Here is a 24,162-nt window from a genome sequence, read left to right on the forward strand (position 1 = left end):
TAAAGTATCCAAAAACCCCACTCTGTTACTGAGGTATGCAGTCTCTGTTGGGTCATTCTGAGTGTATTTGAAGAGTCTGTAATGTACAGTACAGCATTGTAGTGATATTCACCTTGGTTTCACCCCCCCCCCCCTCCCCCCAACCTAAGCTGCAACACTATTCATTAATGAGCAAGCAGCAGTTTATTGCTTAGGCAGGAAGTGTGTCTTTTGAGCAGCTTCTGCTTTCTCACTTTTATTATTGTGGAATAAGACAGTATCTCTGGGCTCATCTGAGCAAATGCTGACCTTTCAAGGTAGGACAAAGAGATTTATGGCACTTTACACATTCACCTTGCTATCATAGATCACCTTCATTGCTGTGACAATTTAATTTAATCAAGCAGAATTTGGGGGGCATTGCTTACATTCTTTCAGATTTCTGCAGTGTCTATTGATAGCTGTACTTTAAATAACCACTGAGAGAAAAGAGCTGCCCATATTAAGTGTTCTCATGGGGAAACCAAAAAGGTTGTAACAGAAATCAACCCCAGCTCTCCGGAGGCCACTGCTCAGCACAACCGTTGATAAATTATAAATCAATTACCCACTTGGCTGCCAAAGTTTCTTTAATCTCTGCCTTTTATTTGACTAAATACTGTTGACTTCCCATTTTACCTCCTGTTCAAATGAAACTGGGGTTGATACTCACCTTGGGAATACTCGTAATCAAAGCTCAGCCAATCACAGGGAGTCCTGAATAAGCTGAATATTTCACTGATGTTCATTTGTGATGCTAAGTGGCTCCACAGTGAGGTGGTTTACACTTTTCCCTAACAAGTGAAAGCTCACCGTTTTGATCATGGGAGGAAATACAAATCCCTTGGGGTTCGTGTCAAGAAGAGCGTCTGTTGTAAAAGTAAATGAAATATGTGGAGCTACCTGCTGTGATGACCCTTTGTGTAGAGGGAACAGCTGAAGGTAGCTTATTTTTATTTATGATATTAGGTCACATCATATTCTGTTTGAGGATTTTTTTTCAGCATAACGCCTCCACGCTACAGTCAGAATTAGCATGCCTTATTAGCATGCCTGTGTTAAAGACGAACCTCATTATTTTCGAGGACCTTTCAAGGCATGCTAACTCAAATTCTCAACAGTATATACTGCAAGGTAAAATAAATGTATTTTATATGAATCCCTATGTGTTTCTTTTATATAAAAATATTTTGTATTTGTTGTATCCCCTAATAATGAAGTTTATTCACATGACATCAAATCATTTAAGTTTGAGAAAAATTCTTTATGGCTAAAGGACAAAACATGCAACATTTTTAATATCTTAATTCAACAAGAAAGCAAAACTCTTAAACTTAAGAATATCTTCTGCAAGTATCTCGGGCCCTGTCTTGATTTCATGAAAAGGGATCTTTTAATGGAAGAGCCTCTTAAAATAACCAACACATTGCCACCCTCCCTAATATAAATTGCCTTCTCTGTTTAAATGTGCATTTATCTTCTTCTGCATCAGTGATACTGTTTATTCACATTTATTCCTATGTTATTGTTTTTTCAATTATTATATCTATTAGGCTGACTTCTGGTCTTAGACTATGTCTCAGGACAGGGGTTTAAGTGGTTTTACTTAATTAGGCTGGTTGGTGTTATACTTCCCCTTAATCATACCAGTTTTTCAGTGAATATATTATCACTATTGTTAGTGGTGCCTAATAGTTCTAAAAACTCCATATTCCCCACAATAAGGTAATTTCCCTAGAGTCTGCAGAGTCTACCTGATTATGCATGTTGCGTAGATTTTCCGATGCACCATTAAAAACATGCAGATGGGTAGACATGAAAAAATTAGATGTTGAAAAAAGATTTCAGGCACAAAAACAACTTCAATCATCAAAAAAAGGCTAAATAAAACATTTTCACCCCCGCTTCCTTTTATGCCTCCCACTCGTATCTTTAATAATGATAGTTCATGGATAGAATCCCTTATAATACTCTCATTTTAGTTTACTCAAGATGACAGACACAAACAGGGTGTCGAATGCAAGAGAGTGAAACCAGTCTTCAGTAATGGATGTGCTATAGCCCTGCAGCTAATGCTTCAAGAGCAAATAAATGAGAGCCTCTCAAGTGTGTACGATAATGCACTACAGGCCACATGAATGTTTTTAGTGAGTAGTGAATGCTGGCAGGCCACAGATTAAAAACTGAGGATATGTAATACCATCAAGCTGTCTTTTCTGCTTTAACAGCATACGTAATAGTAATGATGGGTGGGCCCTCTTTGGAGACACAATTCTGCAAGTTCATCTAATGCTGCAGTTGCTTTAATTTATGTCATTTTAATGAATACATATGGTACATATGGGACATCTCCCAATGGGTACCATACTAGTGGTTGTGTAACAAGTTGTGCCTGCCTGTTGAATTCCCCCTCTTTACTTTAATTTTAATAGCAGGATCACCTGTCTCTATCCTTCTGTCCACTCACCCCTCATTCTACCCATTACACAAGCCTCCCCTCTCCTTGGCATAGTTCTTCTGGGATCTTCTCTCTCACCATCACAAGTAGCTTCCCTAAAATGCTTCCCTAATTTACCACTGACCTGTCAGCTTGCTGAACTGCTACTCTAATTTCTATCATTAGCTGTGTCCATCTAGTGGAATATGCAATGTGCATATGTGTATGCAAAGAGATTTCATTTTATTCATGTTAAAAATGTATATTTTGTACATTATTCTATTCTTTTTTGACAACAAACTACACAAAAAACTAGAATCTAATCTCCAAATGTTGAGCTGATTATTTTGCCAAATGTAACTTGTGTTTTTTAAGTCTGGAGGTCAGAAATAAATGCATTTATTTAGATTTCACAAACTCCAGCAAAGTTTAGCTTTTTATGAAACTTGTGGATGCCATTCAAATATTCCTGTAGACTTTATCAACTTTTTTGTTTAAAAAAAAGCTGAAACTTTATACTTGCAGTACTTTGGCTTTTATTACTTTATTGTGCAGAGGAAATTTCTAAACATAAAGGCAGAATTTCACAGAAACATGGTATACATGTTTTCAAATTGTTAGCAAGCAATTATCAAATTGTCCATAAATGTGCAACGTTACAACAAAAATATGAAACGCGATTTTAAGTATAATTAGCTTGTAACACTGGTTTTCTGTAAACTGTTGATTAGCTTAATAACCATTTTTTGAACACTGTGTGTCATGAGCCATAGTGTAACCAAAGGCAGCTGCACAGGAGGTAGGTTGAGCCCAGTCGACATAACTATCTGCATAACTAAGTCTCAATTCTATGTTGCAACTTTATTTATTTTTTGTTATGAAATTAATTTTACCTGCAAATATTTATTCAATATTTTTATACTCCTTTGATCAAAACTGGCTGCCTTTTCTAAAAGGTTTTTGGAGGCGACTTTTGTTGTGATTTGGCGCTATATAAATAAAATTGAATTGAATTGAATTGAAAATTGAATGGCAGGGGGCATGCTGAGAAGTATATTACTCATACTTGCTGATCTTGCTCTTTGTCATTTGTGGAAAATGTGCGCATACCTGTTGAGTCAACTGTGCAACAATTTGTTTCTTGGCAAGTGTGCTGTACAAGAGTTTGTCAGCACAGCAACAATAAACATTATGTTTAGCAAGCTAGAGGAAAGGGAAAGGAAAGAAAAGTGGTGCTCAAAGTAGGAGCGAGGGACGAGAGCAGGATGACGAAACCACCAGGATTTTGGACTTCACTTGGCGTAAGGGTCCAAAAACATATGAGAGATATGACAATATTCAGTTCTAGAGAGAAAGTTTTGAAAAAGTTTCCATCTGTATCTTGTAATTTAATTGAAGTTACTTTGGAAGTGGAAAAATATATGAGGGTGGATTTCTTTTTTGTTAGTGTGTGTGTTTTATTATTTGTGTTGGAGCCCTAGCAGATCACGAAAGGACAATAACCAAAGGCATTCGTAAATTTCAATCATCAGCTAACGACCACTGAATGCTTGTCAAATTTTAATTACGCCATCTGCCACCACAGATTTTATTCAGACCATCTCAAGTCAGTTGTTTGTTTTTTTTTGCTACAGCACACTACAGCATTGGCATATTGTATGCACATACATAAGGATACAACTGATATCCAAAATGAAAATTGTTGTTAACTACTGCAGCTGTTTCAATTTGTTTGAATGCTTAAAATCAACTCTTGTAGACCAGACTGTAGCTCATAATTTCAAAAACATAAGAAAACTTATGACTTTTGTGTAGAACACATAAACAAATCTGTAAGTTCTTTCCAGGCAAAAAAGCATTGTTATGATATACCTGGAAGCTTTTTTCCTCAACTTATGACTCAGATGTAACTGTAAATAGAATACAATAAAAATCCCTTATTGATCCTGATTGGGGAGATTCATGCATTCCAGCAGCAAATGGAGCATAAATATTCAAAATGAGCAAGATATTAAACCAAAAACTGTACAAGAGAAGTGAATAGCTACGATTGTGTTTTTAAAGTGCTATATAAATAAATGATGATGATGATGATTGTGTCAACCATTTGTTTGGCGACTGAAGTGAGTTGTTTAGGATATTCTGATCCTTTTTTGTCGGTAAGTGCTCCTGTTAGCCGGCATTAGTAAAACTGTCTTTGAAGTGTATCTAACATTGGTGGACTGCCACAGTGAATAAACACTTATATGATGTCAGAGTGTAATAAACCTGAGGGTATGTTTAATTTTTAGGACACTCAATGCTAAACTTAGCTAGCATAATAATAGCCTATATCCATATTATAAGCATCACATGTGTAATCTTCTGATAATATCAGGAATAAATAAACAGGTTTATGCACATTTTTATGTGTTAGAGCCTGATGCTTGAGGTGACAGGGTGACATTTTATTAAGATGCCATTCAAGCTGTCTCTTTCCTTTGTGTTCTCACTTCTTTGATGAAGGGGACCCTTCTCAAATGGGATAACATAGGTGTGATCCTTAATATCTTGAGTCTGAAGGTGTAGACATAAATTAAAATGTTGTGCAATGCAAAATTAGATTGGTTCTCCTTCGCCTTTGGTGCACTGCGTATGTGACCGGTCTCTAGCCATGTACATAAAATGTAATTAGGCAAAATCCAGTTGCTTAGAATTATCTGAGCAACTAGATTCAAGATGGTGGGGTAACATGGTGGACTGCTGTCCATTCTTACATATTTTAATCAATTCATGAATTAATTAGTTTATGAGGAAGCAAAGCAGTAGTTTAAAGTTGAGGTTAGTAGCTCAGGATTAAGAGAAAAGGTTTTTGCCATGTCTCATGCTTATATTCCATGCAGAGTCTTTTGTTTGTCAAGCACAGGACTGTCTGAAATCATTTCTGTTTTTCTATGCACCATTTTATTTGACTGAAATATATTCATATTCTGGAGTACTTAATAGAATACATAACAATGACACTATTTTGTTAGATAGGACGATTTGTTGCTATGGTTGCATCAAGTGGTTTCCTTCAGTAAGCCAGTCCACTCTCTCTGAAAGATTTTTATAAAAAGACTATAAAACACGACTTTTTAAAAAAAATATTCCCCATTCTACAAATGTGTGCTCATTTTTTAAAAAATGATTTCATTTTTATTTTTTATTGAGAAAGTCATTTATATATACCTACTTAGATTTCCATCTTGACATGCTGTCATTATCTTAACAGCACAGAAATGTACAAGTCTACAGTAGTGTTGCCAGCTGCCTTTGCTTAGTTGCTTAGAGGGGAACATGATGTTTATATTTAGCAATATAGAATTAGATCTGCAGAAAGAAAAGTACTGACCAGGCTACAACTATACAATCTAACTTGTAGCAAGAAATGTGTTCACAATTAATAGCAGAGCACTTCCTGCGCTGACTCTGAGCACTTTATTCTAATACCTCCAACTCCTACACTGCTTCTCTTAGACTTTTCAAGATTTACTCGTGGCCAGCATTTGACAAATCCCATTAAAGCTGCTGACAGTGTTAAAGCACAATACAATAGCAATGCTAATGACTTATCTCTTGTCATAGCCAGGCAAGAAATATAGGTAGCACATTACCTGAGGGCATTGTGTCAGTTGGTTTACTGTTGGATGTATTTAACCAGATACTTGACTAAAAAAAGAGTGTTTTTCTAGCCAATAATCCTCTTTCTTGACTGAGAAGAGACACAGGAGGCATCATATGTTAAAACTGAGTTTAAAACCTTCAAGACAGGGTTGCCTGGGCAACTGGAATCTCTGAGTTCAGAAGAGAGCTCACAGAGTGCGTACGCACAGCACACTCCTGTGGGGTTATTGGGTGCCTGACTTCCAACTGTTTAATCCCCAAGTGTAATTGTGTAGGTTCAAAAACTTCCCTTTTCACTCATCCATTGACGTGTATGATTGTGTGTGTGCTATCTGTATGCCTTTTTGTTAATCTCTCTGTTCATCTGCCTGTCTATCTAAGGTAGAATTTATGAAAATAATTGTAAAAAATTGGTAGTGCAGACAAAAGTTTCTTGAAGAAAATACAAGCAGTATCCAGTGTTTCCTTCAGTAACATATTCTTTTTAGAGATACTGTTCCAGTTTCGGAGCAGTTATTTTTGACTAAAACACAAAATAAAGCTAAACAAAATACAACAAAGAAAAAAAAACATACTTAATCCAAATCCATGCAGTTGAGCCATAATATGTTCATAATATGTCTTTCATGCATTCCACCACAGCACTGAACATATGCTGTATTTTATAATTCATACTTAGCCATGAATAGTAAGAAGGAAAAAGCACATCTACTTGCATTTTTACTACAATATTGAATAGATGTCCCTTTATCTGCCACTACAAAGCTGAAACTATCGTGAACCTCAGCTGTGATCTTTATTAGCATTAATTTGTTTAGGGGGTTAAGGGCAGTGCAGTCACCATCTTTGGCATTGGGGAAATGGCCTATAGATTTCTATCCAGGGTACTTTGAGTGGCTGGTATATTGACTATACGCGATACTTTTCTACATATATTTTAACAGTCTTTACATCTTTGTATTTAGCCATGCTCCGCAGAACTGAGAAATTCATAAATCTTTGCATGCATTACAAGCTTCATCAACAAAGTAGTACAGATCTCTATCAAAACCTCTGGCCATGGTGCTGCTCTAAGGTTTGTGCCAAAGGGCTTTCCTGGCTTCTGTCCATGGTGCTGATTTGGCTCTAGCCTGGAGAGCAAATAACATTGCTTTCATCATCCACTAAATCTCCCCACAGGATAATTCTGCACCTGGGAGAATTAACCTACTTGTTAAACAATAGCAAACTATCTATTTGTCTGATACTGTTTGTAGCCAATATTCAGGTTACTCTGCATCACTTTTGATGGTTATCTTTAAGTCTACCTGTTACATCTGTGCACATAGTATTGTTAGATAGAAGAGATTTATTATTAGTGGCTTTTATGTTAATGGGGCTTATGCCCAAAGTGTTATTTAGTCAGTTATCCCTACCCAGCAGTACTTTATTGTTTTACTTTGTAAACTTCTTGAGTGTGTAATACCATTAAAATGACTGACTGAGCATTACCCTGCCTTCATCTTGCTTATGTGCTTGGGTTCAACCTTTGTCTATCAGAAAGAAGAATTTTACATTTGTTTAGACACTAAAATATAATCTTTTTATGTTGTTGAAAAATCTATTTGTGTTTCAAATAGGTCCACTAGAGCTATATGCAGTCTAATAATAAATTTTGCAATCAGTAGTCCAAGTAATTACTTGATACCACATTTACACGTAGTTTAACATTTTCCAAGATGCACATTAGGGCTATTACGTTCCTGATATGTTGACTGTCTTTTCTAATTCTGTATCTTCAGCTCAATGCAGTTGTACCAAGATTAGATGTTAAATGTGAGTTTTTTCAGATACATTATTATTACCAGTATAGTTGAATTTGAACTTTTCGATGTATACTGTTTTGGCTGAGCCAAAGTTTAAGGTTTAAGGTTTCTACAGCAGAGTAACTGACCTATGTTAAAGGACATCAGTTGCATTTTACTTTAAAGATGGTTACACATGCTCCACTGTTGAAAAAAAAAGATGCACCTCTTTAAACGGGGGTACAAACCTCTGTCATCGTTATTAGCCTGCTGCTCCATGCCAAATGTGGTGCCCCCCAGGGGAATGGGAGATAAGGTGATATGGATCACTGCACAGCAACCTTCCCTTTGAGGATGTCACTAGGCCAAATAAGCAGCCTGTTATACACAGAATGATAATTACACACTTCATGTCAGCAAACTACAGGATGAGTCTCTTTTGTTATCCACAAATGCTAATAGCAACAATAGAGACTGATCATTCTTGTGCCTGTCAGAGAGCCTGTGCTGCTAGTGACAGAGACGACAATAGGAAATTTTGATTCAGCAATGCAATGGAAGCATAATACCTCCTCGCTGTTACCATGTCCCAGAGCTCCCCAGGTATCTATAAAAAGCATACTTTGCATCTAATTAATCAGAGAATTCAACAACTGTTTGTATACAAAAAAGACCTTGTGAGGTCATTAATTTTACTGAGGTATTTTCTCCACGTGACAGTAGAATTAATGACATCCTGCTGTTACATTATAGAGTTTTATTTGAGATATATATTATACAGTGTGTCACGGGCAAATCTATACTATTTGCTTTGGTCTGATGTTGGTTGGAAAACAGTATTAACTGTTATAGCAGTGTGCATGATGCTGTAAAATAATAACCATCTTTTTAAAGAAACAACATAATGGTTGATGAGACATTTCAGATGGTTTTCTCATTATATTTTAATAACAATAGTCATGAATGGTAAGATTTGAATTTAAACTGCAAAACCATGGCTTCTGCTTTGGCATTTTTTAAGGCTTACTGAAGCTCTTCAGATTTTCAACATGTCTTGAAAACTCATAATCTCCCAACCAGAATCATACCAGATTTTAGAAATCCACTTTTTTTTTGCTATCACAGAAGTGTCAAACAAGAAAGTGATTACTTAGTGATTAGGAGTGGATCAGAGCCCAGAGCCTCTTTGTGACATTTTCTTTAGAGGAGGAAGTCGTTTTCATGCCAGTGGAATTTTAGCATTGGTCTCTACTTTGCTGCAGCACAACTCACTGTGAGGTCCCCTGGGGGCATGAAAGGAGTAAAACAATTTAGTGTGTGATTTATTTATTTATTTGGGTACAATGTATTTCCAACAGAGGGAAAACAGCCAAAGACAAACAAAAAAATAATAATAATCCTGCACTTCCTCCAGTGTTGTCTGGGTAGCCAGTGCCTGACTACTCTTTGTACTTTATCCAAAAATATTGTTGAAAACACAGTGCTTAGTCATACTTCTAACACTACCTGACATTTTCCTTAATTACTAGAACTATGAACAGTCACTTTAGTTATATTCAAAATATAATGCCTAATTATAAATCCTTATAAGAGCACCACATGTTCTTTATTCCATGTAAGCCTGAACAAATGCGTTTAGTCAAGATATATTGTGAGATCAACAAACACATTTGTGGAATCAAAAACTGACTTTAAAATGACTATTCTTTAGATAATAACATAAAAATTGTATTTTATCATCTGCTGGTTAACTGAATTCTAAATATAGTAAAAATATTTTTTTAAAGAAGTTTCACTGTGGTGCTGAAAAATATCTGTTATTTGAGAAGCAAAATTAATGTACAAATGTAGTTGATACAGTTTTATCCCACCAACAACTATTGCACTGGAGTTTATGTAGTGAAAATGTAAATTAACAAAAATATATGAATGGCCCTATTTTAAATTTTACTATCAGTCTTAGTGTATTATTCTTTTATCTTATGTATCAGAGACAATCTGTCCATGTTAATCAGACTAAAATTAACAATCATTAAAATGTGTTATCAACTGTGTAATGTCACTATTTATTGGTGCTTTTTTTTCAGTTCAGGTTTATCAGGTTGCTATTCCATCACTTCAGCAGGAATTGAGTACCTGGCACAAAAACGGTACTAATTGATCTATTATCCTATATAATATATATATATTTTTGCATACAGATATATATATATATATATATATATATATATATATATATATATATTTATTTATTTTTTTTTCTTTATTAACCTACTATCAACATAAAGTAAAGACCACTGCATGTGGCTACTTAAATTGTGGATAACTTTGATCTTTCTTCAAATAAATAAAATTGATCTATTTTATGTCATTTATAAACATTTTATACATTTTCTTCCTGTATTAGCTTGTACTTCATTTTCCAAAGAGAACAATTCAGTTATGATGTGAACTGCAGCAGGCTCTGTTTTACTGTGTTTCCTCAAAATAATCAGGTCATTTTCTAGATCATAGTTTTTTGTTCAACAACAACAACAACAAAAAAAAGACACCAACCTCATTTAAAAAGGGGCCCAAGGGCACACTGTCCTTCAAAACAATCATTTTCTGGTAACCGTATTCTCTTTAGCAATCAATAGTAATCTTTTAACAACGTGTACTGTTACTGAGGAATACAGCAGTACTACAAACCAGTAGTAGTTGTTCTAATAATTTAGAACTCACTGGTGACTTTTGTCGGCTTTAATTTGCTCCTTTTTCAACAGGGTTCTGGAAATATTGCTCAGAGATTTTGGTCCTTTTTGAGATCATAGCATCGCACATTTGCTAAAGATTTCTTGTGGGCACGCCCATGATGCAAGTCTCCCATGCCAACACATTCCCAAATTTGTCTATTGAAATGAGATGTGGTGACTGTGAAGATCAATTTGAATACAGTAAACTCCTTTTCATGGTTAAACCAGTCTGTGATTATTTGAGCTTTGTGACTTGATTGCATTAACCTGCAACCATCGGAAAATAGGTACACTACAGTCATAAAGGGATGAACACCATAAGTAACAGTACTCGGGTAGGCTGTGGTATTTAAAAAATGCTCAGGTGGTACTAAGGGAGTGTGCAAAGAAAGTATACCATCACATACCATTATGCCACCAGCACCCTGAACTGTTGATACAAAGCAGAATGGATCCATTTAAAGTTGTTTACACTGCATTCTGACCCTATCATCCAAACTTTACAGCAGAAATCAAGACTAATCAGACAAGCCAACATTTTCCTAATTTTCTATTGTGCAATTTTGGTGAACTGAGTGAATTATAGCCCCGGTTTCCTGTTTTTAGCTGAAAGGAGTGACACTCAGTGCTTCTGTAACCTATCTGCTTCAAAGTCTAACATGTAATGTATTCAGAGGCGCTATTATAGTTTGTAGTTTGTAATGAGTGGTTATTTGAGTCACTGTTGCATTCCTATCAGGTCACAGCAGCCTTAGTGTTCTCCTTTGACCTCTGGCAATAAGGCCTTTTTGCTCACTTGCTACCTTCTCTTTTTTCTGACCCTAGACATATGTACCTAACAAATTGGTCATTAAGTAATTAAGTATAAGTATATGCATATTTGTTAATTTACCAGAAAGTATGACTTCAGATTCACACACCTGATGGAACATCCGGCAGTGGTTCAGTAGATTACTCAGCAGATTATTTTTGGTAAACGTTGGTTAAGACTGACCCTCACTGAAAATTTTATTTACTATAAAGCTTTTAAGCCTTACTTTTTGTATCCTGGACGATTTTTCCCACTAAAAGAACTTTCCCATGATCTCTACTCAGAAAGATCATGGGAAAATTTCAAAGATGTATTCTAGGAAAACAAAAGCCCTTTTTATCCTGCACAACTGTTGGTGAAAACATAAAAACATTTTTGATCCTTTTGTTTCATAATGTGCCTAGAACTGTTTGACTAGTAATCCGAGTCTAAAGGATTTCCAAAAAAGCCACAAACAAGAATACAATGGAGAAAGACACAAGAGGATAGGGTAAGCATAGGGAAGCTAAATGGAACATGTAGTTAATTGAGCCTGATGTTATTGTGACGACAGCTGAAAGATCTGGGAAAAATGGAGTGGAAGAGCACGTTCTTAAAAACACAGGTGAATGGAGGAGATGAATAGCAGATGTCTGTGTGTCAATGAGCTCTGCAACACATGTTGAACACCATGCCTCCAGAGTCCCCAGCAGGGTGGTAACCTGTGAGACGCATGCATACAGAGCAAAAAGAGAATGAGAGAGAGCAAGAGAGAAAAGAGCATAAGCCCTATCAGAACATGTGGGTACGTCACATATTATTTTGCATGGCCTTCAGTGTTTACTTTCCAAATGATCCAAATGATTCTTTGATCACTTTTGATGTTTTTATATTTGTATTGTTTTTTTTAACCAATCCTTTCATCCTTTACACATTTTCCAGGATTATTCCTTTGCTTCCATTCTTTTGGGACATTTCTCATGATGAGTGGAGTGAGGTGCCCTTTGCACTGAGAAAATATAGCATTTCGAGAATAGTGCAATTTACTGCGTGGGAGATAATGTTGTGTGATTGTCTTCCTGCTGAACACTCATGCAGATTCTTTTCACTGGATATTATGTATTACTGAAGAGATATGGTGGACAATTTGAAAATGTACAAAAAAAAAGAAATAGTTTGCATTTATTTAAAGGAAACTGAAGACAGTTAAAATGTTAATGTCAATACAATTTATTTTTTCTGGTTCAGAGGTCTGTTGCAATTCCAACAAAAAAGAATCCTATGTAAATAAAAGCTCAAAGAAGATGCACCTAAAGATTTCCTCATTTTATTTAGCGTCTTTTAAAAATTGTAAATGCTCCAGCCTTATATTCCTAAACTTCAGTCATGTTCAGTCAAGTCAAGTGAAGAGGTCAAGACGTTTCCCCACTCTTCACAAAAAATGTTTTGTTTTTTTTAATCAGGGAATAATCATAATAATATTAAGATAGATAATAAATTAATAATAATTCCACTATAATCATTCTTCCTCTAATATGATATAAGAGAACCTGTATCTTATTTAGATGATGATTGTATAACATAATATTAGATCCAGACTTGATGGCATTTCAATGTTTTGCTATATGAAAATGCAACTGAGAATGAAATTAAAATTCACATTTGTCCTTCCTGACACAGTGGCAAATGTGTTTTTCACAGCCTCTGTTTAGATTGCAGTGTATCAACCAACAGTTGCTATTTAACTCACCTAAAACATTAGTTGTTAAATGTTTGTGAAAATGGCAGTTGGTAGTGGAAGGCTAGAGTTCTTTTATTTGTTGTAACACTGAAAATGTTGCATTAATGCAAACTTCAATTTCAGTGCCAAAAGCATGCTGTTTCCTGAATTTAAAAAGAACTCTATGAATAATACCACACACTACATAGCAGTGTGTAAATGATGGGCCTGAATGACCCAATCACCAATCAGAGCCTTAATGTGGGCTGAGTTCACTCATAACCAGCCCAGAACTGCAGCCAAGGAAAAACAATTAGAGAAAAGCCTCTCTTCCCCTGTGGGTTTAATGCTAGTGAAGAGAGATAGGTTTTGTAATAGATTTTTGTCCGTGTAAAATGAGATGCTGACCTCTAGGTCCAAGACATTCAAAGACATCCCAACAGTGGTACAGCACACTCCCACTGGGGCTAAAGGATATTCATGCAGGACATCATTCTCGCACTTGGTGTGAGTCACACCAGCCATTCTCAAGGCAGTTATCATCAGGGAGCCTCAAAGGGTGTTCAAAGTGGAGATTGTGTCTGTGTAATCAAATCCTTTTTTAATGTCATGAGACCTTAGCAATTGACTCTTGGTTTTTCAGTTTAGTTTTAGCTGTTGAGTTTGTTTTAATCAATTCTTCATCATGAATGAAGTTAACTTTTTGTTGTTTAGTAATGATGAATAACTTTTGTGTATTGTAAAGTTTTTTATCATCTACAAGGACTTTTTTATTTAACATTGTCTTCAGTTTTCTGTCATAATGTTCCAGATTAAGCAGAATGATCATTTATTACATTTCCATCTCTAATAATTTTGATTATTATTTGTCTGTGCTGGCCGTTAGTCATTTAAAGTAAAGATGTAGTTTTATACACAGTTCAGTTTGGTGTTTTTTCTCCTTCTGTTATAATAGGCAGCAGAATTATTCGTTTCTAGATGTTGAACTCCAACAAATAATTTCTTGGTCATATATCTATTTATTTTTATTTTATGAGATTATATATTCAAATAATTTACATATCATGTTACATTTCGTGTCAGCAGTAATCTGATTATTGCCCTTTTCAGTAAGGATGTAAATATTAAAGAGATTTTGTTACATTACATGGATTGTTGGGGAAAAAAAAGTCATATTTACATCCAACACATTTACGTCATTCTCTTTAACAAAGTATAACTCATTTAGCAAAGCTGTCCACATATGTGGTTTGAGTTCTAAGTCTTCTCTCTATCTTTCCTAATTAATCAAAATGTTTTGTGTTTGTTGTACTTTTGTCATGCTTTAACTGTGAGGAGTTCTAAGGTCTTGAGTAATCAGGCCCAGTCTTATCTTAAGGACTTCGTAGTTCCATATCACCCTAATAGAGTATTTTGCTTTTGTACTGCTGGCTTGTGGTTTCTATTTAAAAGCAGAATGGGAGGCAGAGCCTTCAGATTCAAGGGCCGTATTTTCTGAAACAAGTTTCCAGTTTGGATTCATTAAACTTTCCTTTTTGATCAGGGCTGGATCAGGTATTGCTCTGCAATAGCTCTAAGCTGCTGGAGTTCCTATGATGTACTGTTTCCTCTTCAGTTACCTATTTTCACTCTCCATGTGTTTATATACTACTCTGCATTTAGTGTTTAGCTATCATTAACCTCTGGTTCTCTTCCACAATTTGTCTTTTTTTCTTTTCTACCTCCTTTCTTCCTGTTACAAGGGAGTTTTTTCTTCCCACTGTTACCAATTGGTTGCTCAGTGGGGGTTGTCTGATAGTTGGGGTTTTCTCTGTATTATGGAATGGTCTTTACCTTACAATATAAAATGCCCTGGGAGAACTGTCTAAATTTGATGCTACAGTATACATAATAAAATTGAATTTTAACTGAACATTATCAGCAAGTCATATAAATCTTTGCTATAAAATACAGCAATTATCGATTAAGATATAATGACCTTAAAGTTAGAAACTAACAGAGAAGCAAAAAAAAAAAAAAAAGTTGAATTCAGAAATGTGTATATTATGCATTAGACCACCACTTTGATGTGAACTTGACACTGGAGCATTGTAAACTTCTATAATACATGGAGATGTATTTGTCAACAGCATTCTTGGTGCTTTATCAACTGAGGAACGCTCAAGTAACTTGCCAGGCTCGGTCGTCACCCTCTTTCATACACTTTGTGCTCCACTACCCACTAATTTACAAATTTACACTTTGTTTAATCCCCCTTTATCCTGATGTTATCCAACCATTTAGAATCAAAATCCAACAGATATATCTGTGTAATTTATGTTTTCAAGCTCTCCCATGCTGATACAGCACACGTGTGGTGGCCTCTGATCGATTAACCACAGAGACAGAGTGTTTGGTCAGTTGTCCCATTATACAAAATGAAGTACTGACAAATGTATCCACATATTCTGCTTTTAAAAGCCCCCTTTGCCATAGATTGTAACACTGTAGGTAAAGCGATGCTCTGCGTATTTGGATAAATTGACATATAGATAGAGTTAAATAAACATTTTTTTCTGTTTGGCTTTTTAAACCTTGCAATGTTAATAGGGCAAGCAGACCTGGGAAAAATCTGCTGTCTGTGCATTCAACCTGCACTATTTGCAGCAAAAAGAGATAAAAGCATGACATAGCATCAAACAGGATAGAAGCAATCTGATGGGACTCATTTAGTTGTGATATTTGGGGGTGTCTGATGGTGTCTGACACTGAGACACTGGAATCCTTTGGATCCTATAGGTAACAAGGGGGGAAGCACTGAAACAAACCGTTTCTCCGGTGCTCAATTGGATTTGAAGTCGGATCAACACTTTGAGCTTTTCTTTGGATTCCTCGAGCTCTTTTAAGCAGTTTTTGTGGTATCACTACCATCAGGGAGTGCTACTGCACCAGCATCAAAGTAACTTTGATGACAAGGTTTTTCCAGCATTGTAACTACATGATTATTTCATCTGGCTACTTACCCCTTAGGGGACAATTACATGTAAAGATATCCATATTTGTTCCAAAAGTGTATACTTGAAATGCTTTGATATTTAAGTTTAAAAAATGCATTTAAGAGAAGGATGACAGTTGTTAGTAATTAGTATGGGTCACGCTCCATACAGTGAAACTATATTTTGACATGTTGTAGTTAAAAGTTTTTTGCTTTGATTTTTAACTCACAGAATTATGGAAGTTTTTCTTTTCATATTTTTTCCAACACCTGTGTAGTTGCAATAATAAGGCCAGGCCCTTTAGATTACTACCACTCTAAATACAAGAAAGAAGCTGTTTTTCCCATATCAAGTATAATTAACATAATTTGATATTGACTACAGAGTAAAGTTTGCATTTTAGAAAACACCACAACAACATCTCTTGAGTCTTCCTGACATTAAAGACTGCTAGGCAGAGTTTACTAATTTACCAAAGCAATCAAATGTAAACCATTAAATGCCAATATATCATCTGAGCATTGCTTTCTTTATTTTCACAAGAACATTTGCCAGTTGCGTTTTATCATGTTAATGGCCTTGTCAGAGTCATGATTATGTGTATAAAAGAGAAAGGCTCTTATGTGAAATTATAACAAACAAACAAACAAAACAAAAAACAAAACAAAGACAACATTACAGTGCATGTTACATTTGTAACTAAGATAATGAATTGTGCGTGCAAGCACAAACGATCCTGCATTTTTCTTTTACATTCTCTATTTTGGGCATTGTGCCATTGTCACAGATAATCCTTAGCTTTCATATTGTATTTTATTTTAAATTTTGGCAGTATCGGCTTTGAAATATGCTAAAAGTCCAAAAGCTCCCTTTCATCTATGGTCTTCCTCATAATTATTGAGAAAGGTGTGATACTGGGCTGCATTTGGAGGCTTGCCTCTCAGCTGGGATTTTATATGGTTGAGGTAAACCTTTTTACTCACAAGCTAATGATTGATATATTCTGAACCAAGCAGCATTATGCAAAATTAAAGCCTTCATTTGCCTTTTTATCAAAATCACTCCATGTATATTTTATTTGTATTTTGTTTTAGCATAACCCTAATTTGTTATCAAAAAAGCTTACATAAGATAATCCCTGCTGACATAGTCACAGCAGACTGAACACTGTCAGAAGTACAAAGAGCAGAGAAATCATAGCCAAAATTGCCTGGCAGCGACAACATTTTACTGACCATGTGTGTCTATGTTAGCGGGGGCTCTGTTGCTGTCATGACTTTTGTGGTTGTGCTTCTTAAAACATATGTCCAGTCCTATCATATTATGTGTTAACTTTTGGTCCATGCTTTTTGATGTAAAGTAAGACACTACTAAGCATGGCACATCTGATCAGCTGTCAGATTTATGTTACTAAGTATATTCTTATGCTTTAATCTCACTGAGATAATCTAGGCCAGGGGGTGTCCATCTCCAGGCCTCGAGGGCCGGTGTCCTTCAGGTTTTAGATTTGTCCTTGATCCAACACAGCTGATTTAATTGGCTAAATTACCTCCTCAACATGGCTTGAAGTTCTCCACTGGCCTGGTAATGAACTAATCATTTGCTTCAGGTGTGTTGACCCAGGGTGAGATCTAAAACCTGCAGGACACCGGCTCTTGAGGCCTGGAGTTCGACACCCCTGATCTAGGCATACTGTGAAGTATGAATCAAAGACTAAGTCTAGGAACATACACTCTGCTGCCAAACTTCAAGTGGCCTTCAGATCAGCTGAACAACAGTGTTTAACAAAGTCACCTTACTATCACCTCAAGAATATTTCAAGGATAAAAGATCTGATGTCTCAGCAGGACCTGGAAAAACTAGTCCATGCATTCATCTTTAGTAGGCTTGATTACTGTAACAGCATCTTTACAGGTCTACCTAAAAAATCAGTCAGACAACTACAGCTCATTCAGAACTCTGGTGCTCGAGTCCTCACTAAGACCAAAAAGTGGACCACATCAGTCCAGTTCTGAGGTCTTTACACTGGCTGCCTGTCCGCCAGAGGATAGACTTTAAATTTCTGATGCTGGTCTATAAAGCTCTGAATGGTTTAGGACTAAAATACATCAGTGACCTCCTGACCCAGTATGAACCTTCCAGATCCCTCAGGTCATCTGGATCCGTTTTTTTTTTTTATCAGTTCCCAGAGTCAGAACCAGACATGGAGAAGCTGAATTCAGTTTTTATGCTCCATATATCTGGAACAAACTCCCAGAAAGCCTCAGATCAGCTGAAACACTCAGTTTATTAAATCCAGGTTGAAGACTCACCTGTTCTCAGCCGCATTTGAATAAAACACCAAATCCACACTGTTTACTTTTAAGCTTTAATTTTAAAACTTACTCTTTTTTTCCATTTTAAATCATGCTTTTTATTTGTTTCTGTTTTTTTAAGGCTCTGTAAAGCACTTTGAATCACCTTGCTGTTGAATTGTGCTATATAAATAAACTTGCCTTGCCTTAAAGAGTTTTATGGAATGCTGTAAAGTATACCACCACTGGACTCTATAGCAGTGGAGACGTTTTCTCTGTAATGACAAATTTTTTCCGTCAGGCAATCTGATGCATGAGTCTGGGTTTGGTAGTTGCCAACAGTACTTATCTGAATGCTTTGTGCCAAGTGTGAAGTTTGGTGGAGGGGGGATTATGGTATGGGATTGTTTATTCAGGAATTCGACTCAGCCCCTCATTTCCAGTTTGCATACTAGTACACAAAGCAAGGTCAATAAAAACATGGATGAGCAACTTTGGTGTGGAAGAACTTGACTGGCCTGCACAGAGTCCTGACTTCAACCCAATAGAACACCTTTGAGATGAATTAAAGCAGAGTCTGCAGGGCAGGCCTTCTTGTTCAGTTTCAGTGTCTGACCTCACAAACGCACTACTAACCATGTGGAAAGCCTTCCAAGAAGAGTTTAAATTGTTATAGCGGCAAAAGGTGGGCTGACATCATATTAAACCCCATGGATTAAGAATGGGATGTCACTTGCTATAGTTTAGCAAGGTGTCTGTGAGAATAGCTTCCTAACAGTAGTCTCATTTAAAAGCTACATGTTCTAATCTGTGCATCATGTACACTTGAGCTGTAAATCATAGAGCAGTAAATGTCTTTAAGATAAACTTCCATAGAGTCTTGACTCTGTAAGCCAGGCTCTAGATTACATTGTGTATGCTACTACAAGATAGATCATATACAAAGACTACAGATGGTTTTACTACCGTGACCAAATGGGAAATGCGGTAGCTTTTTAAGCTGTATGTGGAATGAATGAGTTGTGCACTTTTTAAATTACTCTTGTGAAGTTTGTTTTTTTTCATTGATCGAATGACCGAAATTACAGTCATTTCATCCTCAATATCTTTGAGTAAAACAAATATGTGCGTGAATGTGTTCAAACATATAAAGTAAGTCTCAGCTCTTCTCACTTCAACCAAGTAAATACGTAATTTTGATTTAACATTATATAGTGACAACTTGATTCACATGCAGAGTGCCTTGCCATAGCAGTTCAGGTATTTAAGATGTCTTGTTGTTTACTGGTTCAATTACACCGTTCAAATGAGCACATAAAAGGAAGTGATACATAAAAACTAGTTCAAATTTATGACATTAGATAAATCTGTCCCAGGGTTTTTTTTCTATGCATCTTTTCAAAGCAGTTAAGCTATCACTGAGGCAAGCCATTTTCTCCCACTATCAGAAATATGCACTGAATGTGCGGTTCACACAAATTCTCTGATAAAATGAGTTGAGAACAGTTACATAAAGATAAACCGGATTGTAAAGCAGCTGTGATGCCTTGATAAAGTGCACTCATGGCAGTTTGCAAACATCTCCGTCGGGACAATTTTTAAAAGATCAAGACATCTGATTGGATCCATCAATGTGGCTTAAACATTTTCCTCTATGACTCTCCTTTGAAACATTTATCAACATGCCAGTTTCAACAATAAAGCCATTCGACATTAAATAAATAAATATAAAGCAACAAAAAAATAGAATAAACTCATTTACAAGCTTAAAGTCATAAACTGACTAGAAAAAAAATAAAAAAAACAACTTGGATATTATTAGAGATCATAAAGTCATACAAATGTAAAGAGAAATCTAAATGTGGTAAAAATGTGAGTTAGTTTGTGTCATTTTTTTGACACAAACTTCCATTCCTTCATGGTGCAAGGTAGCGATAGCTTTATTTCATGTAAATCTATAACTATACCCTTAGAGAGGATCAGGGTTTTTTTTTAGCTCCTGACCATTATCCACTTTCCCAGCTATCTTTTTAAAATCTATTTTACCTAGAATAGCCTTAATATTCCTATGTTGTTCCTCATTCAGTACTGCCAAGAGAACTGACCTTCTCAACGAAAGTATATGACTGCAGGGACATTGACATGCAAATATCCCAAAACGCTTTCTTTAACTCATGTTTGCTCATCAAATCTAAACCTTTGCAAGGTTGTAAAAAGATTCGCAATGACGGAAACACGTGGAAAGGGGGGAACCTTATTTTCTGTGCTTTAATTGTTAACCAGGACACCAAAACATTTCTCCATCTGTTGTCAGATATTGTGAGAAAAAGGTATATCAGAATCAGAGACTTTATTAATCCCAGAGGGAAACTGAATTGTCATAGCAGCAAATATACAAAAAAAACATCAAGCGCATATAAAATGAAGTGTAGAAACAAAGACATTGATAAATAAATTCTGTCAGCATTAATCTCATTAATACGACGTTAACGCTGTTCATGGACACAGTGTCAGATTTTGTGTGAATGTAGCCAAACCAAAGTGCATACCTGATCCTGTGCACTGTGTGCTGTAGCTCATTTACCTTGACACAGTCAGTGAACAAAGAAGCAAAGATGTAGAAAGCTCATGTAACATAGTCACTTTTATGAAAAAATAAAGACTGTTTTTTAAAATGTCTGCAGATATTTTTTTCTTTCAGTTGTTTTATTGGACATGCTTTGTCATTTAGTTCCTTACAAAATCTTGTGACAAAAATTTCAGAGTAGGCTACTTTGTATAGAAAGGTAGCTATAAATCTAAATATTTCAAGTATGCTGCCTTATCTAGTCATTTGTTCATGTCATTTGTTTGCCAGTGTTGCTGAAAAAAGTATATATAACATCACATGAAATAAACACTTTTCCTCCACATAAAAAAAACCAAGTACCAAGGGGTATAAAAAGTACCCCCATCACACAATACTGACCTCCAGAAAAGAAACATACATCCTATGGATCTGAGAGACTTCAACTCCCAACCCTCTATGCTATGAGACAAATTCTTGTCTTTTCACAGCACCAGTCTGTGATGTCACTGCATTCTGAAATATTTTCCCAAGGCCTCCCAGTAAGGAAACGGTATCTTTTTTCATACTTGCATTTGACAACCCTTGCTTTCAGCAGACTTGAAGCAATGCGCACAACACAGGGAAACAAACTAATGAGGGGAGATTTGTGGAAGGGGGAGTGGGAAAGAAAGAAAGACAGATTCTTCTCTGCAGCACCCAGCTTCCTCTTTGTCTTGTTATTATTGCCTTTTTCTTCATTAGGCAGCATTGCATCTGCGTTGAAATCCCGCAGCTCTCACCAAATGACCAAAACCCTACTTTAAACATGCTTTATATCGCTTTACTCCCCAGATAATAACAAGGCCTCACTGGCACAAGCATTTTTCCTTTTGTGGGGCTGTGCTGTTTTTTTCCCCCTTTGCTACAAGCAAGTAAACAGTTATGGCTTGACATGCTCACATGGCTTTCTTCCTAAGCTTCTTTACACTAATTGGAAGCCATTGTCTTCAGTGACTCTAAAGGTTCCTTTTCTGATGAACTGTGCTAACAAATAAACCTCCTTGGACGGCAAATTTCACTAAACACAAGTGGGCAGCAAGTACAAAAGCTTGAAGGGATACTCTACCTTATGAAGTTCTTTGTAGAACGCTGCTGAGCTGAGATGTATCTGGTGTTTGTCATTAGGCCAGCTGATGGCTCATTGCAAGGAGAATGTGCCCAGGAGGAAAAGGACAGAGATCAAATGAGCAGCTAGTCTCCTGAGTCTTGTCTGATTAGTCACTCAGTCCAGCCACCACACACTAAGGGGCACACAGGGTCTGGTTTCCATGTCCACTTCAGTGCCAAGAATGATGCAAGGCAAAGACATACACTTTTCTGGCACTGAGGGGCATAATTTCCTATGCTCTTATCATTTGCTGAATACCCTGTGTTATGAATCAGGCTATCCCACTTGCTGATCACGCCAATGAAGTGTGTTTGGACACCTGGTCCAGTGGGATGCTGTAAGGTGGACCCGTTTCAGTTGTCTCAGGGTTCTTCATAGGTATTAAAACAAGCTAGAGAAGAGATAACTGTTTATTGATGTTTAACATCAAAGGAAAAAATAAAAACTGTGCTACAGGGATGTAAGCCTCAAACCCAATAAATCATCAGCCATGACCAAAGGATAGCAAGACAGAGAAGCTGTGAGAACACAATATTGATAATCAAAGGTACATATGCTCCTCAAAAACTTGACATTTAAAAGGTGTTCTTTGTTTATGCTATAAGTTTTATAATGTGTGGACTATCATGATGAATTGTCACAATCTCTCTCTCTCTCTCATGGGGGGGGGGGGGGGGGGGGGTCAGAGTTACCATGGATACACATTTATATGCTCATAAGCATATTTCTAAATGCAAATCAGTACTGGGAATGCCTAGCAAAAGTACTATTCGATATACACTGGGAATTATTCAACTAAATGTTACACATGGGGCGGTCTTTTTAATTAACATATACATTCTACATTAATACAAATATACACAGACATTAATTACATAATATTAATATTTATTGTTATTAGAGGAAACATTAAGGCCACTTTGCATTTACTTTGACATTTTTCAGTAACGCAGTAATGTAATGCTTTACTGTACTTTCTTTATTCTTTAGTTATGTACGCCACTGCTGATAAAAAACAAAATAACAATTCTTCCTGCTACAATCAGATAAATTCTGTTCCTATGCTGGAAGTGAAAAAGAGTGGAATGGTACAGCCATACACATTTTAAGGAATGTAGATATGGACATTATTTTTTGTTTTTGTTGCACAGAAGGACAAGAGCATGACGGTAACATGGAAATTATTGTAAATACATTCATTATACTGCTAACACAACTTAGTCTCTTTAATAGCATCAGCACAGACAGCATACTAACGCAAAGCTAGCTAAGAACTAAGAGTGGTTTTAAAGCTGAGTGCATGTCGACCCCAGTCCAGCAGCAAGACTCTGGTCCTCAATAGGTAACAAAAGCAGAGGTTAGTAGTCAGGCTTGTAGCCTCTGTTTCTACCTGTTCATGGATCGACAGTGGTGACTAGTGATGTGTCGGTCGCGAACGAAACGGCTCTTAGAGCCGACTCTTTGAAGTGAACGACGCGAGCCGGTGTTCTGACAAAACGTCCTACCTTGTCAAAACATCCTACCGTAGCGTAAATTTATGGTCTTGTCTATCTATCCGTGCTACCTTATCAGAATATGCTACCTTACGTGGTTAATGGCTCCGTCGTATAGGCAGCATGTTCAGATGGCCCAATCACACTATTAAAACATGCTTCCTGCTTGGATTTATTTAGGTAGTATGCCCAATGGCCAGTCCAGCTATGCGGTCAGCTGGTGGGTAACAGGCATCTCCGAAAACGTCAGAGCACTTGTGCAAATATGTGATGTCTTGATAAATCGAGCAGGTACTTAAAGCTTACACAGCACCATTCTCGCATGAAAATATCTTAAAAGTTTATTTTGTGACCCAGAAAGAGTAATATTTCAAACTCCACCACTCTGTGTTCCTCCGCCACTGCCTCGTTTGAGTTTTGGACGAAATGGATTCTGGGATATTGCATTTCGTCATTTCGAGCTGATTGGAGACCAGAACCAGCCAATCAGATTTTTTTGCATCCAAGTCTGTGATTGGCTGGTTTTGTGGCACAAATATAACGGTGTAAAGAAAG

At 36.4% G+C, this 24,162-nt stretch overlaps 1 protein-coding gene across 3 annotated transcripts in view; it reads left to right on the plus strand.

The window, feature by feature from the left end:
• igsf21a (immunoglobin superfamily, member 21a) overlaps positions 1 to 24,162 on the plus strand; it is a 181,937-nt gene that overhangs the window by 65,163 nt on the left and 92,612 nt on the right. The window lies entirely within an intron of this gene.

This window comes from Perissodus microlepis, chromosome 5 (genome assembly GCF_051167445.1).
Source record: "Perissodus microlepis isolate ML-2025 ecotype Zambia chromosome 5, ASM5116744v1, whole genome shotgun sequence".
NCBI classification, from domain to species: Eukaryota; Metazoa; Chordata; class Actinopteri; order Cichliformes; family Cichlidae; genus Perissodus; species Perissodus microlepis.